Genomic DNA, 16,800 nt, shown 5'->3' on the forward strand with positions numbered 1-16,800 from the left:
AAAAGGGAAACTATTATGGGATCTTATTTATATGTTGTATTGGTATGCTAGGCAACTATGCTTGAGATATGATTATACTTGTTGCTCTAGGATGAAGGCTCCACACCTTCTCATTTCATGCAAATTTAATGATGATAAAACCTTGGCTTCTTATGCTAATGGTATATATGATTACTATGATGTGGAACAAATAGAAGAATTTATTGCTTTTATGGATGCTTGTGAGATTTAATTTGTGTTTAAAGATTTTGACGATTTTGATGATTTAGTTTATTGACCTGAAAATTTTTCTATACTTAAATATTGTTATGAGAATTATGAATACAATTCCAATATTGATGCATTTATTGAGAAAGTCTTCGCTGTCTAAGAAGAGACTAATATTTTGCAGGAAGCTATGAAAGAAGAAACTGATGAAACGGTGATCTCATTGGATGAAAAAGATGATGAGGAGAGCGAAGAACAAAAGGAGGAAGAGCGGATTAGCTACCCGTGCCCACATTCTAATAAGAGTAACTCTTCAACTCATACATTTTTTAATTCCCCTTCGTGCTTACCGAAGGATGATTGCTATAATGATTGTTATGATCCCATTGATTCTCTTGAAATATTCCTTTTTGATAATGCTTGCTATGCTTGTGGCCAAGATGCCAATAGAATGATGCTTATGGAGATGAATTTGCTACAGTTCCTTATGATAAACATGAAATTGTTGCTATTGCACCCACGCATGATAGTCCTATTATCCTTTTCAATTCTCCCAACTACACTATGTCGGAGAAGTTTGTGCTTATTGAGGACTATATTGAGGTGTTGCCTTTTACCGTTGCACACGATGATTTTGATAGATATAATATGCATGTGCTTGCTGCTCCTACTTGCAATTATTATGAGAGAGGAACTATATCTTCACCTCTCTATGTTTCCAACACGATAAAATTGCAAGAAACTGCTTATACTATGCCTTGGCCTTTACTTGGTGTGCATGAATTGTTCTTTTATGACATGCCGATGCATAGGAAGAGAGTTAGACTTCGTTGTTGCATGATATATGTTACTTTGTGCTCACTACTAAATTACAAATCATTGTTAATTAAAATTGGCTTTGATATAGCTTGGGATCCGGGTGAATCTATTGCTTGAGCACTATATGCCTAGCTTAATGGCTTTAAAAGGAAGCGCTGCCAGGGAGACAACCCGGAAGTTTTAGAGAGTCATTTATTTCTGTTGAGTGCTTTTATATTGTTTAAAAACAAAAAAAATAAAGAGGGGAACCCAAGACTTTTCAAAAAAAAGAAAGTGAAAGTGAGAAAGACCAGCATTGTTGAAGTGGGAGAGCTCCTTGAACTTTGTTCATGCTAATGGAAACTTTGTGAATCTTAATTACAGAAATTTTTCATCAAAAATAATTACCCCCTTGTACAGTTTCATTGTATTATAAAAATAATGTGCTAAGGTTTGCCTTTAGGATGTTTACAATGCTTGTTGGTTTGTACGGTGCAGGACAGAAACTTTGGCTATAGTGCATGATTTCAAATTTTTACCTGGAATGTCAAATGGTTCTGATTCTTTTTGCACTGTCTTTCTGTACAAATTGTTTATTTTTTCTAATTTTGGTAGAATTTTTGGGGTAAATAAGTATGGTGAATGTTCAGATTGCTATAGACTGTTCTGTTTTTGACAGATTCTGTTTTTGATGCATAGTTTGCTTGTTTTGATGAAACTATCAATTTCTATCAGTGCCATGGAAAAGTTAAATTACAGTACACACAATGCAAAATCAAAATATGAATTGGTTTGCAACAATACTTAAAGTAGTGATTTGCTTTGTTATACTAACGGATCTTACTGAGTTTTCTGTTGAAGTTTTGTGTGGATGAAGTGTTTGATCGAGGAGGTCTCGATATGAGGAAAAGGAGAGGCAGGAGCTCAATCTTGGGGATGCCCAAGGCACCCCAAGTAAATATTCAAGGATACTCAAGCATCTAAGCTTGGGGATGCCCCAGAAGGCATCCCCTCTTTCTTCAACAAGTATCGGTATGTTTTCGTATTTGTTTCGTTCATGCGATATGTGCAAGTCTTGGAGCATCTTTTGCATTCAATTTTCATTTTTCTTTTATGCACCATGCTGGTATGAGATAGTCCTTGGTTGATTTATAGAATGCTCATTGCACTTCACTTAAATCTTTTGAGTATGGCTTTATAGAATGCTTCATGTGCTTCACCTATATCTTTTGAAGTTTGGATTGCCTGTTTCTCTTCACATAGAAAACCACTATGTGTAGAATGCTCTTTTGCTTCACTTATATTTGTTAGAGCGTGGGCATATCTTTTGTAGAAAGAATTGAACTCTCTTGCTTCACTTATATCTATTTAGAGAGATGACAGGAATTGGTCATTCACATGGTTAGTCATAAAATCCTACATAAAACTTGTGGATCACTGAATATGATATGTTTGATTCCTTGCAATAGTTTTGCAATATAAAGGTGGTGATATTAGAGTCATGCTAGTGGGTGACTGTGGATTAGTAGAAATACTTGTGTTGAGGTTAGTGATTCCTGTAGCATGCATGTATGGTGAACCGTTATGTGATGAAGTTAGAGCATGATTTATTTATTGATTGCCTTCCTTATGAGTGGCGGTCGGGGACGAGCGATGGTCTTTTCCTACCAATCTATCCCCCTAGGAGCATGCACGTAGTACTTTGTTTTGATGGCTAATAAATTTTTGCAATAAGTATGTGAGTTCTTTATGACTAATGTTGATTCCATGGATTATACGCACTCTCACCCTTCCATCATTGCTAGCCTCTTCGGTACCGTGCATTGCCCTTTCTCACCTCGAGAGTTGGTGCAAACTTCGCCGGTGCATCCAAACCCCGTGATATGATACACTCTGTCACACATAAGCCTCCTTATATCTTCCTCAAAACAGCCACCATACCTATCTATCATGGCATTTCCATAGCCATTCCAAGATATATTGCCATGCAACTTCCATCATCATCATATACATGACTTGAGCTTTCATTGTCATATTGCTTTGCATGATCGTAAGATAGCTAGCATGATGTTTTCATGGCTTGTCCATTTTTTGATATCTTTGCTATGCTAGATCATTGCACATCCCGGTACACCGCCAGAGGCATTCATATAGAGTCATATCTTTGTTCTAGTATCGAGTTGTAATATTGAGTTGTAAGTAAATAAAAGTGTGATGATCATCATTTATAGAGCATTGGCCCAGTGAGGAAGGGATGATGGAGACTATGATTCCCCCACAAGTTGGGATGAGTCTCCGGACTTTATGAAAAATAAAAGAGGCCAAAGAAGCCCAAATAAGAAAAAGGCCAAAGAAGCCCACCAAAAAAATAAAAAAATGAGAGAAAAAGAGAGAAGGGGCAATGTTACTATCCTTTTACCACACTTATGCTTCAAAATAGCACCATGTTCTTCATATAGAGAGTCTCTTGAGTTATCACTTTCATATACTAGTGGGAATTTTCATTATAGAACTTGGCTTGTATATTCCGATGATGGGCTTCCTCAAATGCCCGAGGTCTTCATGAGCAAGCAAGTTGGATGCACACCCACTTAGTTTTTAGTTTGAGCTTTCATACACTTATAGCTCTTAGTGCATCCGTTGCATGGCAATCCCTGCTCCTCACATTGACATCAATTGATGGGCATCTCCATAGCCCGTTGATTAGCCGCGTCGATGTGAGACTTTCTCCCTTTTTGTCTTCTCCACACAAACCCCACCATCATATTCTATTCCATCTATAGTGCTATATCCATGGCTCACTTTCATGTATTGCGTGAAAGTTGAAAAGGTTTGAGAATGTCAAAAGTATGAAACAATTCCTTGGCTTGTCATCGGGGTTGTGCATGATTTGAATATTTTGTGTGATGAAGATGGAGTATAGCCAGACTATATGATTTTCTAGGGATAACTTTCTTTGGCCATGTTGTTTTGAAAAGACATGATTGCTTTATTAGTACGCTCGAAGTATTATTGTTCTTATGTCAAATGGTAGACTATTGCTTTGAATCACTCGTGTCTTAATATTCATGCCAGGATTAGTCATATGATCAAGATTATGCTAGGTAGCATTCCATATCAAAAATTATCTTTTTTACCATTTACCTACTAGAGGACGAGCAGGAATTAAGCTTGGGGATGCTGATACGTCTCCGTCGTATCTATAATTTTTGATTGTTCCATGCCAATATTCTACAACTTTCATATACTTTTGGCAACTTTTTATATTATTTTTAGGACTAACATATTGATCCAGTGCCCAGTGCCAGTTCTTGTTTGTTGCATGTTTTATGTTCTGCAGAAACCCAATATCAAATGGAGTCCAAACGGGATAAAAACGGAGGGAGAATATTTTTGGAATATTTATGATTTTTGGGAAGAAAAACCAACGCGAGACGGTGCCCAAGGGGGCCACGAGGCGGGGGGCGCGCCCTAGGAGGGCAGGCGCACCCCTGACCCTCGTGGGCACCCCGTAAGGCGGTTGGCTCTCTTATTTTACCGCAAGAAAGCTAATTTTTAGAGAAAAATCTGGGTGAAAGTTTCAATCCAATCGGAGTTACGAATCTCCGGATATAAAAGAAGCGGTGAAAGGGCAAAATCCCAGAGCGTAGAAACAGAGAGAGACAGAGAGATAGATCCAATCTCGGAGGGGCTCTCTCCCCTCCCACTCCATGGGAGCCAAGGACCAGAGGGGAAACCCTTCTCCCATCTAGGGAGAAGGTCAAGGAAGAAGAAGGGGGGCTCTCTCCGCCTTGCTTTCGGTGGCGCTGGAACGCCACTGGGGGCCATCATCATCACCGCGATCTTCACCAACACCTCCGCCATCTTCACCAACATATCCATCACCTTCCCCCATCTATATTCAGCGGTCCACTCTCCCCCACCCCGCTGTACCCTCTACTTGAACATGGTGCTTTATGCTTCATATTATTATCCAATGATGTGTTGCCATCCTATGATGTCTGAGTAGATTTTCGTTGTCCTATCGGTGATTGATGAATTGCTATGATTGGTTTAATTTGCTTGTGGTTATGTTGCTGTCCTATTGTGCCCTCCATGTCGCACAAGCGTGAGGGATTCCCGTTGTAGGGTGTTGTAATATGTTCATGATTCTCTTATAGTGGGTTGCTTGAGTGACAGAAGCATAAACCCGAGTAAGGGTGTTGTGGCGTAAGGGATAAAGGGGACTTGATACTTTAATGCTATGCTTGGGTTTTACCTTAATGATCTTTAGTAGTTGCGGATGCTTGCTTGAGTTCCAATCATAAGTGCATACGATCCAATAAGAGAAAGTATGTTAGCTTATGCCTCTCCCACATAAAACTTGCTATCGGTCTAGTAAAGTAGTCAATTGCTTAGGGACAATTTCACAACTCCTACCACCACTTTTCCACACTCGCTTTATTTACTTTATTGCTTCTTTATCTAAACAGCCTCTAGTTTATATTTACGTTCTCTTTATTATATTGCAAACCTATCCAACAACACCTACAAAGTACTTCTAGTTTCATACTTGTTCTAGGTAAAGCGAACGTCAAGCATACGTAGAGTTGTATCGGTGGTCGATAGAACTTGAGGGAATATGTGTTCTACCTTTAGCTCCTCGTTGGGTTCGACACTCTTACTTATCGAAAGAGGCTACAGTTGATCCCCTATACTTGTGGGTTATCACAAGCCCTCGATGCTCCATGCAAGTTCCACAGTGGCGCGAAGCCATCCAACCACACAACTCGGTAGTGCAGCTGGCTCACCCGAATCACCAAGGGTAGATTATTGAACCCAAATTTATAGATTCGACACAAGGGGAGCCAAGGATATTTGAAGGTATTAGCAGCTGAGTTGTCAATTCAACCACACCTGGAGATTAATTATCTGCAGCAAAGTGATTAGTAGCAGAGTACTATGATAGTTTTGATGATAGGAGCAGTAGCAACGGTAACAATAATAGTGATAGTAGTGATTTTGTAGCAGTAACGATAGCAGTAGCAACAATAGTAACTTAGCGAGAACAATATAAGATAAATTCGTAGGCATTGGATCGGTGACTTGTTGGATGATATTCATCATGAGACAGTCATAACCTAGGGCGATACGGAACTAGCTCCAATTCATAAATATAATGTAGGCATGTATTCCGTAAATAGTCATACATGCTTATGGAAAGAACTTGCATGGCATCTTTTGTCCCACCCTCCCGTGGCAGCGGGGTCCTATTGAAAACTAAGGGATATTAAGGCCTCCTTTTAATAGAGAAACAAAACAAAGCATTAACACACGGTGAATACGTGAACTCCTCAAACTACGGTCATCACCGGGAGTGGTCCTGACTATTGTCACTCCGGGGTTACCGCATCATAACACGTAGTAGGTGACTATAACTTGCAGATCGGATCAAGAACATGGATATAATGGTGATAACATAAACGGTTCAGATATGAAATCATGGCACCCGGGCCCAAAGTGACAAGCATTAAGCATGGCAAAGTCATAGCAACATCAATCTCAGAACATAGTGGATACTAGGGATCAGTCCCTCACAAAACTAACTCGATTACATGATGAATCTCATCCAACTCCTCACCGACCAGCGAGCCTACGGAGGAATTACTCACTGCCGGTGGGGAGCATCATGGAATTGGCGATGGAGATGTGTTGGTGATGACGAAGATCAAAGATCCCCCTCTCCGGAGCCCCAAACGGACTCTAGATCTGGCCTCCCGATGAAGAACAGGAGACGACGGCCGTTCCATCTCGTGAAACGCGATAATTCTTTCTGCCTGACTTTTTTCTAGAATAATGTGATTTCATAGCGTCGGTTTCAGGGTCGGCAGGGCCACCAGGTGGGGACAACCCACCGGGGCATGCCTGGGGGGGGCAGGCGCGCCCTGGTGGGTTGCGCCCACCCAAGTGCCCCCCTCAGGTAGCTCTTGGCTCCAGAAATTCTCTTTATTGATATAAAAAATACTCGCAAAGTTTTGTTCCATTCCGAGAACTTTTATTTCTGCACAAAAACAACACCATGGTAGTTCTGCTGAAAAGAACGTCTGTCTGGGGTTAGTTTCACTCAAATCATGCAAATTAGAGTCCAAAACAAGAGGAAAAGCGTTATGAAAAGTAGATACATTGGAGACATATCACTGGGCGTCATGGAGAAGCAACTCCAGGCCAACCGGACTGTGTTCCATGGCGTTGTCCCTGGGCTTTCCTGCTCTCCAATCGGCAAGATCAATATTGACGTCCTGTTCGGCAAGAAGACCCACTTTCGTTGTGAGCCTATCTGGTTCGAGGTGGTCCACTTGGACAACCCCTACCACGCTGATACGTCCATTTTGCATCATGCTTTTATATCGATATTTCTTGCATTATGGGATGTTATTACACGTTATGTCACAATACTTATGGCTATTCTCTCTTATTTTACAAGGTTTAACATGAAGAGGGAGAATGCCAGCAGCCGGGATTCTGGGCTAGAAAAGGAGCAAATATTGGAGACCTATTCTGCACAGCTCCAAAAGTCCTGAAACTCCACGAAAGTCATTTTTGGAATTAATAAGAATTATTCAGTGGAAGAAATACCTGAGGGGGGCCACCCACCGTCCACGAGGGTGGGGGGCGCACTCACCCTTACAGGGTGGGCCCCTGCCCCGTGGGCCCCCTTGCAGCCCTCTGGTGGCCATCTTCTGCTATATGAAGTCTTTTACCCTGGAAAAAATAAATCATAAGCAAGCTTACGGGAGGAAACTCCGCCTCCACGAGGCGGAACCTTGGCGGAACCAATCTAGGGCTCCGGCGGAGCTGTTCTGCCAGGAAAACTTCCCTCCGGGAGGGGGAAATCATCGCTGTCATCGTCACTAACGATCCTCTCATTGGGAGGGGGTCAATATCCATCAACATCTTCACCAGCAGCATCTCCTCTCAAACCCTAGTTCATATCTTGTATCCAATCTTTGTACCAAAACCTCAGATTGGTACCTGTGGGTTGCTAGTAGTGTTGATTACTCCTTGTAGTTGATGCTAATTGGTTTATTTGGTGGAAGATCATATATTCAGATCCTTAATACATATTAATACTCCTCTGATCATGAACATGAATATGCTTTGTGAGTAGTTACGTTTGTTCACGAGGACATGGGTGAAGTCTTGCTATTAGTAGTCATGTGAATTTGGTATCCTTTTGATATTTTGATGAGATGTATGTTGTGTATCCTCTAGTGGTGTTATGTGAACGTCGACTACATGACACTTCACCATTATTTAGGCCTAGAGGAAGGCATTGGGAAGTAATAAGTAGATGATGGGTTGCTAGAGTGACAGAAGCTTAAACCCTAGTTTATAAGTTGCTTCGTAAGGGGATGATTTGGATCCATATGTTTCATGTTCTGGTTAGGTTTACCTTAATACTTCTTTCATAGTTGTGGATGCTTGCAATAGGGGTTAATCATAAGTGGGATGCTTGTCCAAGAAAGGACAGCACCCAAGCACCGGTCCACCCACATATCAAAGTAACGAACGCGAATCATATGAGCGTGATGAAAACTAGCTTGACGATAATTCCCATGTGTCCTCGGGAGCACTTTTCTCATTATAAGAACTTGTCCAGGCTTGTCCTTTGCTACAAAAATGATTGGGCCACCTTGCTGCACTTTATTTACTTTCATTTCTTGTTACCCGTTACAAATTATCTTATCACAAAACTATCTGTTACCTACAATTTCAGTGCTTGCAGAGAATACCTTACTGAAAACCGCTTGTCATTTCCTTCTGCTCCTCATTGGGTTCGACACTCTTACTTATCGAAAGGACTAGATCCCCTACACTTGTGGGTCATCAAGACTCTTTTTTGGCGCCTTTGCCGGGGAGTGAAGCGCCTTTGGTGAGTGGAACTTGGTAAGGAAAAATTTATATAGTGTGCTGAAATTTAGTGTCACTTGTTACTATGGAAACTAATCCTTTGAGGGGCTTGTTCGGGGTATCTTCACCCTGACCAGTAGAGCAAAGAGTTTCTCCTCGACCTACCGAACCTACTAAAATTTTTTACTTTGAAATTCCTTCGGGTATGATAGAGAAACTGCTAGCTAATCCCTTTGCAGGAGATGGAACATTGCATCCCGATTTACACCTTATCTATGTGGATGAAGTTTGTGGATTATTTAAGCTTGCAGGTATGCCCGATGATGTTGTTAAGAAGAAGGTATTTCCTTTATCTTTGAAGGGAGATGCATTGACATGGTATAGGCCATGTGATGATATAGGATCTTTGGACTATAAACAACTGAATTGGAATTTCACCAGAAGTTCTATCCTATGCATCTTGTTCATCGTGATCGTAATTATATATATAATTTTTGGCCTCGCGAAGGAGAAAGTATCGCTCAAGCTTGGGGGAGGCTTAAGTCAATGTTATATTCATTCCCCAACCCTGAGCTCTCAAGAGAAATGATTATTCAAAAAAATTATGCTCGACTTTCTCTCAATGATCGCACCATGCTCGATACTTCTTGTGCTGGTTCTTATATGCTGAAGTCTATTGAATTCAAGTGGGACTTATTGGAAAGAATTAAACGCAACTCTGAAGACTAGGGTTTCGACGATGGTAAGGAGTCAGGTATGACGCCTAAGTTTGATTGTGTTAAGTCTTTTATGGATACCGATGCTTTTCGTGGATTTAGCACTAAATATGGACTTGACTCTGAGATAGTAGCTTCTTTCTGTGAATCATTTGCTACTCACGTTGATCTCCCTAAGGAGAAATGGTTTAAATATAATCCTCCTACCGAAGTAAAAATAGTTGCACCTGTTACAGTTGAAGAAAAGACCATCACTTATAATGATCCTATTGTTCCTACTACTTATGTTGAGAAACCACCTTTCCCTCTTAGGATAAAGGATCATGCTAAAGCTTCAACTGTGGTTATTAAGAGTAATACTAGAACACCTACACCACCTGAGCAAATTAGAGCTAAACCTAATATTTCTATGGTTAAAGGTCTCTTGGCTGATAATATTGATGGGCATGTTATTTATCTCTGTGATGAAGCTGCTAATATTGCTAGACCCAATGCTAAGATACATAGACCTGTTGTAGGCATGCATGTTATTTCTGTTAAAATAGGGGATCATTGTTATCATGGCTGATGTGATATGGGTGCTAGTGCTAGTACAATACCTTTTTCCTTATATGAAGAAATTATGCATGATATTGCACCTGCTGAGTTAGAAGATATTGATGTTACAATTAAGCTTGCCAATAGAGATACTATTTCACCATTTGGGATTGTTAGAGATGTTGAAGTCTTGTGTGGGAAAGTTAAATATCCTGCTGATTTTCTTGTTCTTGGTTCCCCACCAGATAGCTTTTGTCCCATTATATTTGATAGACCCTTCTTGAATACTGTTAATGCTAAGATTGATGTGAAAATGATGTTGTTACAATTGGCTTAGGGGATTTGAAACATGAGTTTAATTTTGCTAAATTCCGTAGACAACCCCATGATAAAGAATTGCCTAGTAAGGATGAAATTACTGGTCTTTCTTCTATTGTCGTGCCTCCTTCTGATCCTTTAGAACAATATTTGCTAGACCATGAAAATGATATGTTTATGAATGAAAGAAGGGAGATAGATGAAGCATTCTTTAAACAGGGTCCTATTCTGAAGCACGACTTACCTATTGAAATCCTAGGGGATCCCCCTCCACGCAAGGGTGATCCCGTGTTTGAGCTTAAACTATTACCTGATACTCTCAAATATGCTTATCTTGATGAAAAGAATATATATCATGTTATTATTAGTTCTAACCTTTCAGAGCAGGAAGAGGAAAGATTATTGAAAACTCTAAAGAAGCATGGTTCTGCTATTGGATATACTCTTGATGATCTTAAGGGCATTAGTCCCACTCTATGCCAACACAAAATAAAATTGGAAGAAGACGCTAAACCAGTTAGGGATCATCAACGACGGTTAAATCCTAAAATGAAAGAAGTGGTAAGAAAGGAAATACTAAAGCTCCTTGAGGCAGGTATAATTTATCCCGTTGCTGATAGTTAGTGGGTAAGTCCTGTCCATTGTGTCCCTAAGAAGGGAGGTATTATGGTCGTTCCTAACGATAAAGATGAATTGATCCCGCAAAGAATTATTACAGGTTATAGGATGGTAATTTATTTCCACAAATTAAATAAAGCAACTAAGAAAGATCATTACCCTTTACCTTTTATTGATCAAATGCTAGAAAGACTATCCAAACATACACATTTCTGCTTTCTAGATGGTTATTTTGGTTTCTCTCAAATACCTGTGTCAGCGGACGATCAAGCAAAGACTACTTTTACTTGCCCTTTTGGTACTTTTGCTTGTAGATGTATGACTTTTGGTTTATGTAATGCACCTGCTACCTTTTAAAGATGCATGATGGCTATATTCTCTGACTTTTGTGAAAAGATTTGTGAGGTATTCATGGATGATTTCTCCGTTTATGGATCCTCTTTGATGATTGCTTGAGCAACCTTGATCGAGTTTTGCAGACATGCGAAGATACTAGTCTTGTTTTGAATTGGGAGAAGTGCCACTGTATGGTTAATGAAGGCATTGTCTTGGGGCATAAAATTTCTGAAAGAGGTATTGAAGTTGATAAAGCTAAAGTTGATGCTATTGAAAAGATGCCGTGTCCCAAGGACATTAAAGGTATACGAAGTTTCCTCGGTTATGCCGGTTTTTATAGGAGGTTCATTAAGGACTTTTCTAAAATCTCTAGGCCTCTGACTAATTTATTGCAAAAAGATATTCCTTTTGTCTTCGATGATGATTGTGTAGAAGCATTTGAAATACTTAAGAAAGCTTTGATTTCTGCACCTATTGTTCAGCCACCTGATTGGAATTTACCCTTTGAAATTATGTGTGATGCTAGCGATTATGGTGTAGGTGCTGTTCTAGGGCAAAGAGTTGATAAGAAACTAAATGTTATTCAATATGCTAGTAAAACTCTAGACACTGCTCAAAGAAATTATGCTACTACTGAAAAAGAATTCTTAGCAGTTGTATTTGCATGTGATAAGTTCAGACCTTATATTGTTGATTCTAAAGTAACTATTCACACTGATCATGCTGCTATTAAATATCTTATGGAAAAGAAAGATGCTAAACCTAGACTTATTAGATGGGTTCTCTTGCTCCAAGAATTTGATTTGCATATTATTGATAGAAAGGGAGCTGAGAACCCCGTTGCAGACAACTTGTCTAGGTTAGAGAATGTTCTTGATGACCCACTACCTATTGATGATAGCTTTCCTGATGAACAATTAGCGGTCATAAATGCTTCTCGTACTGCTCCATGGTATGCTGATTATGCTAATTACATTGTTGCTAAATTTATACCACCTAGTTTCACATACCAGCAAAAGAAAAAGTTCTTTTATGATTTAAGACATTACTTCTGGGATGACCCACACCTTTATAAAGAAGGAGTAGATGGTGTTATTAGACGTTGTGTACCTGAGCATGAACAAGAACAGATCCTATGCAAGTGTCACTCGGAGGTATATGGAGGACACCACGCTGGAGATAGAACTGCACATAAGGTATTGCAATCCGGTTTTTATTGGCCTACTCATTTCAAAGATGTCCGTAAGTTTGTCTTGTCTTGTGATGAATGTCAAAGAATTGGTAATATTAGTAGACGTCAAGAAATGCCTATGAACTATTCTCTTGTTATTGAACCATTTGATGTTTGGGGCTTCGATTATATGGGACCTTTTCCTACCTCTAATGGATATACACATATTTTAGTTGTTGTTGATTATGTTACTGAGTGGGTAGAAGCTATTCCAACTAGTAGTGCTGATCATAACACCTCTATTAAGATGCTTAAAGAAGTTATTTTTCCGAGGTTTGGAGTCCCTAGATATCTTAATGACTGATGGTGGTTCACATTTTATTCATGGTGCTTTTCGTAAAATGCTTGCTAAGTATGATGTTAATCATAGAATTGCATCTCCATATCATCCACAGTCTAGTGGTCAAGTAGAGTTGAGTAATAGAGAGCTCAAACTAATTTTGCAAAAGACTGTTAATAGATCTAGAAAGAATTGGTCCAAGAAACTTGATGATGCATTATGGGCCTATAGAACTGCATATAAGAATCCTATGGGTATGTCTCCATATAAAATGGTTTATGGAAAAGCATGTCACTTACCTCTCGAACTTGAACATAAGGCATATTGGGCCACTAAAGAGCTCAATTATGATTTCAAACTTGCCGGTGAGAAGAGGTTATTTGACATTAGCTCACTTGACGAATGGAGAACCCAGGCATATGAGAATGCCAGGTTGTTTAAAGAAAAAGTTAAAAGATGGCATGACAAAAGGATACAAAAGCGTGAGTTTAACATAGGTGATTATGTTTTGCTTTTCAACTGTTATTCAAGATTTTTTGCAGGAAAACTTCTCTCTAAATGGGAAGGTCCCTATGTTATCGAGGAGGTCTATCGTTCTGGTGCCATAAAAATCAACAACTTCGAAGGCACAAATCCGAAGGTTGTGAACGGTCAAAGAATTAAACATTATATCTCAGGTAATCCTATAAATGTTGAAACTAATATTATTGAAACCGTGACCCTGGAGGAATACATAAGAGACACTTTCTAGAATGTTTCAGACTCCGAAAAGGAATAGGTATGTGGTACGGTAAGTAAACCGACTCCAAATCAGTTCTAGTAGACATTTTTCTCCATTTTGGAATATTTAAGAAAATAGAAAAATAAGAAGTAGTCCGGGAAGGACACGAGGCATCCACGAGGGTGGAGGGTGCGCCCTACCTTACTGGGCGCGCCCCCCTACCTCGTGGGCACCTCGTTTGCTCTCCGGACTCCGTTTTCTTGCATGATACTTCTCTCGGTCAGTAAAAATTCATTATATAATCTCCCGAAGGTTTTGACCACCGTATCACGCAAAAATCTTCTGTCTTTTTTTCGAGCTGTTTATCTGACAGATCTAGAGCATCATGATGGTACACTCCTCCAACAATGAAGACAAGGATGCTTGTCTATTGAAGATAGAGCTGAAGAGAGAAGAACCTGAGGAGATCAACAAGTATTAAGGGATCAAGAAGGCCATGGAGGATCAAGCTCCGGTGGCAGAAGAAGAAAACATCCCTCAACCTCTTCCTAACCTCTGTACCCCAACTGAGACTGAAGCTTTCAAGATGATTGAGTTAGCTCGCATACAAAACAAGTATCTCACACAGGAAAATCTTTTGTTGAAGGATCATATCGTCGCACTTAAGGGCATTATCCGCAAATTGGAAGAGCTTCTATGCTTGATGTGCGACTATCCATCATCATCACCACCTTCTTCACCAGCAAAGGAGACATAATCACATGGGTATGGGCAGTCCCCTTGGCAACTGCCAAGCTTGGGAGAGTTGCCCCGGTATCGTATCACCATCGCACTCCTATATTTACCGTTTTACTTAGTTCGATCCTTTTGGTAATATCTTGATCTAGTAGAATAAAGTTCCGGTATGAATTAGTTTTGAGTTTTGCTTTGTGATTCCTCTATGTAATCGAGTCCGTGGGCTATATATAATAAAGATTAGTGTTGAGTCAAGGATTGCTATCTTGCCATGATCTTAAGTGCATAAAATAATAAAAAGAATAGAAGAGATCATATTGATCTTATGGATAGTAATGACTTCACACATAGAGAGTATGATGCTTAAAAGTGTTGAGAGTTGGCAAACGTAGTTTTGGTCATCGTTGCAATTAATAGAAAGTAATAAAGAAAGAGAGGTTTTTACATATAGATATACTATCTTGGACATCTTTTATGATTGTGAGCACTCATTAAAGTATGACATGCTAAAGATTTGATGTTGGACAAGGAAGACAACGTAATGGGTTATGTTTTCTCACATCTCAGTTAAAGTATATTGTCATGGATCATTCAAACATGTTGAGCTTGCCTTTCCCCCTCATGCTAGCCAAATTCCTTGCACCAAGTAGAGATACTACTTGTACTTCCAAATATCCTTAAACCCAGTTTTGCCATGAGAGTCCACCATACCTACCTATGGATTGAGTAAGATCCTTCAAGTAAGTTGTCATGTTGCAAGCAATAAAAATTGCTCTCTAAATATGTATGACTTATTAGTGCGGAGAAAATAAGCTTTATACGATCGTGTGATATGGAAGTAATAAAAGCGACGGACTGCATAATAAAGGTTCATATCACAAGTGGCAATATAAAGTGACGTTCTTTTGCATTAAGATTTCGTGCATCCAACCCAAAAAGCACATGACAACCTCTGCTTCCCTCTGCGAAGGGCCTATCTTTTACTTTATGTCTTTTACATTATGCAAGAGTCAAGGTGATCTTCACCTTTCCCTTTTTATTTTATCCTTTGGCAAGCACCTCGTGTTGGAAAGATCCTGATATATATATCCAATTGGATGTAAGTTAGCATGAACTATTATTGTTGACATTACCCTTGAGGTAAAACGTTGGGAGGCAACACTATAAGCCCCTATCTTTCTCTATGTCCGATTAAAACTCCAGAACCATAAGTATTGCGTGAGTGTTAGCAATTGTGGAAGACTACATGATGGTTCAGTATGTGGACTTGATGAAAAGCTCTTATGTTGACTCTTTCCTATGTTATGATAAATTGCAATTGCTTCAATGACTGAGATTATAGTTTGTTAGTTCTCAATGAAGTTTCTGAATCATACTTGACATTGTGAATAGATTGTTACTTGAGCATGAGAAATCATATGACAAAATATTTATATGTTGCTGTTATAAGAATGGTCATGATTCCCTCATGTCCGTATTTTATTTTTATCAACACCTCTACCTCTAAACATGTGGACATATTTCTTGATATCGGCTTCCGCTTGAGGACAAGCGAGGTCTAAGCTTGGGGGAGTTGATACGTCCATTTTGCATCATGCTTTTATATCAATATTTATTGCATTATGGGCTATTATTACACGTTATGTCACAATACATATGGCTATTCTCTCATATTTTACAAGGTTTAACATGAAGAGGGAGAATGCCGACAGTCGGGATTCTTGGCTGGAAAAGGGGCAAATATTGGAGACCTATTCTGCACAGCTCCAAAAGTCCTGAAACTCCACGAAAGTCATTTTTGGAATTAATAAGAATTATTTAGCGGAAGAAATACCTGAGGGGGGCCACCCACCGTCCACGAGGGTGGGGGGCGCACCCACCCTTACAGGGTGCGCCCCCTGACAGCCCTCTGGTGGCCATCTTCTTCTATATGAAGTCTTTTACCCTGGAAAAAAAAATCATAAGCAAGCTTACGGGAGGAAACTCCGCCGCCACGAGGCGGAACCTTGGCGGAACCAATCTAGGGCTCCGGCGGAGCTGTTCTGCCAGGGAAACTTCCCTCCGGGAGGGGGAAATCATCGCTGTCATCATCACTAACGATCCTCTCATTGGGAGGGGGTCAATATCCATCAACATCTTCACCAGCAGCATCTCCTCTCAAACCCTAGTTCATCTCTTGTATCCAATCTTTGTACCAAAACCTCAGATTGGTACCTGTGGGTTGCTAGTAGTGTTGATTACTCCTTGTAGTTGATGCTAATTGGTTTATTTGGTGGAAGATCATATGTTCAGATCCTTAATGCATATTAATACTCCTCTGATCATGATCATGAATATGCTTTATGAGTAGTTACGTTTGTTCCTGAGGACATGGGTGAAGTCTTGCTATTAGTAGTCATGTGAATTTGGTATT

This window comes from Triticum aestivum, chromosome 4B (genome assembly GCF_018294505.1).
Source record: "Triticum aestivum cultivar Chinese Spring chromosome 4B, IWGSC CS RefSeq v2.1, whole genome shotgun sequence".
Taxonomy (NCBI): domain Eukaryota; kingdom Viridiplantae; phylum Streptophyta; class Magnoliopsida; order Poales; family Poaceae; genus Triticum; species Triticum aestivum.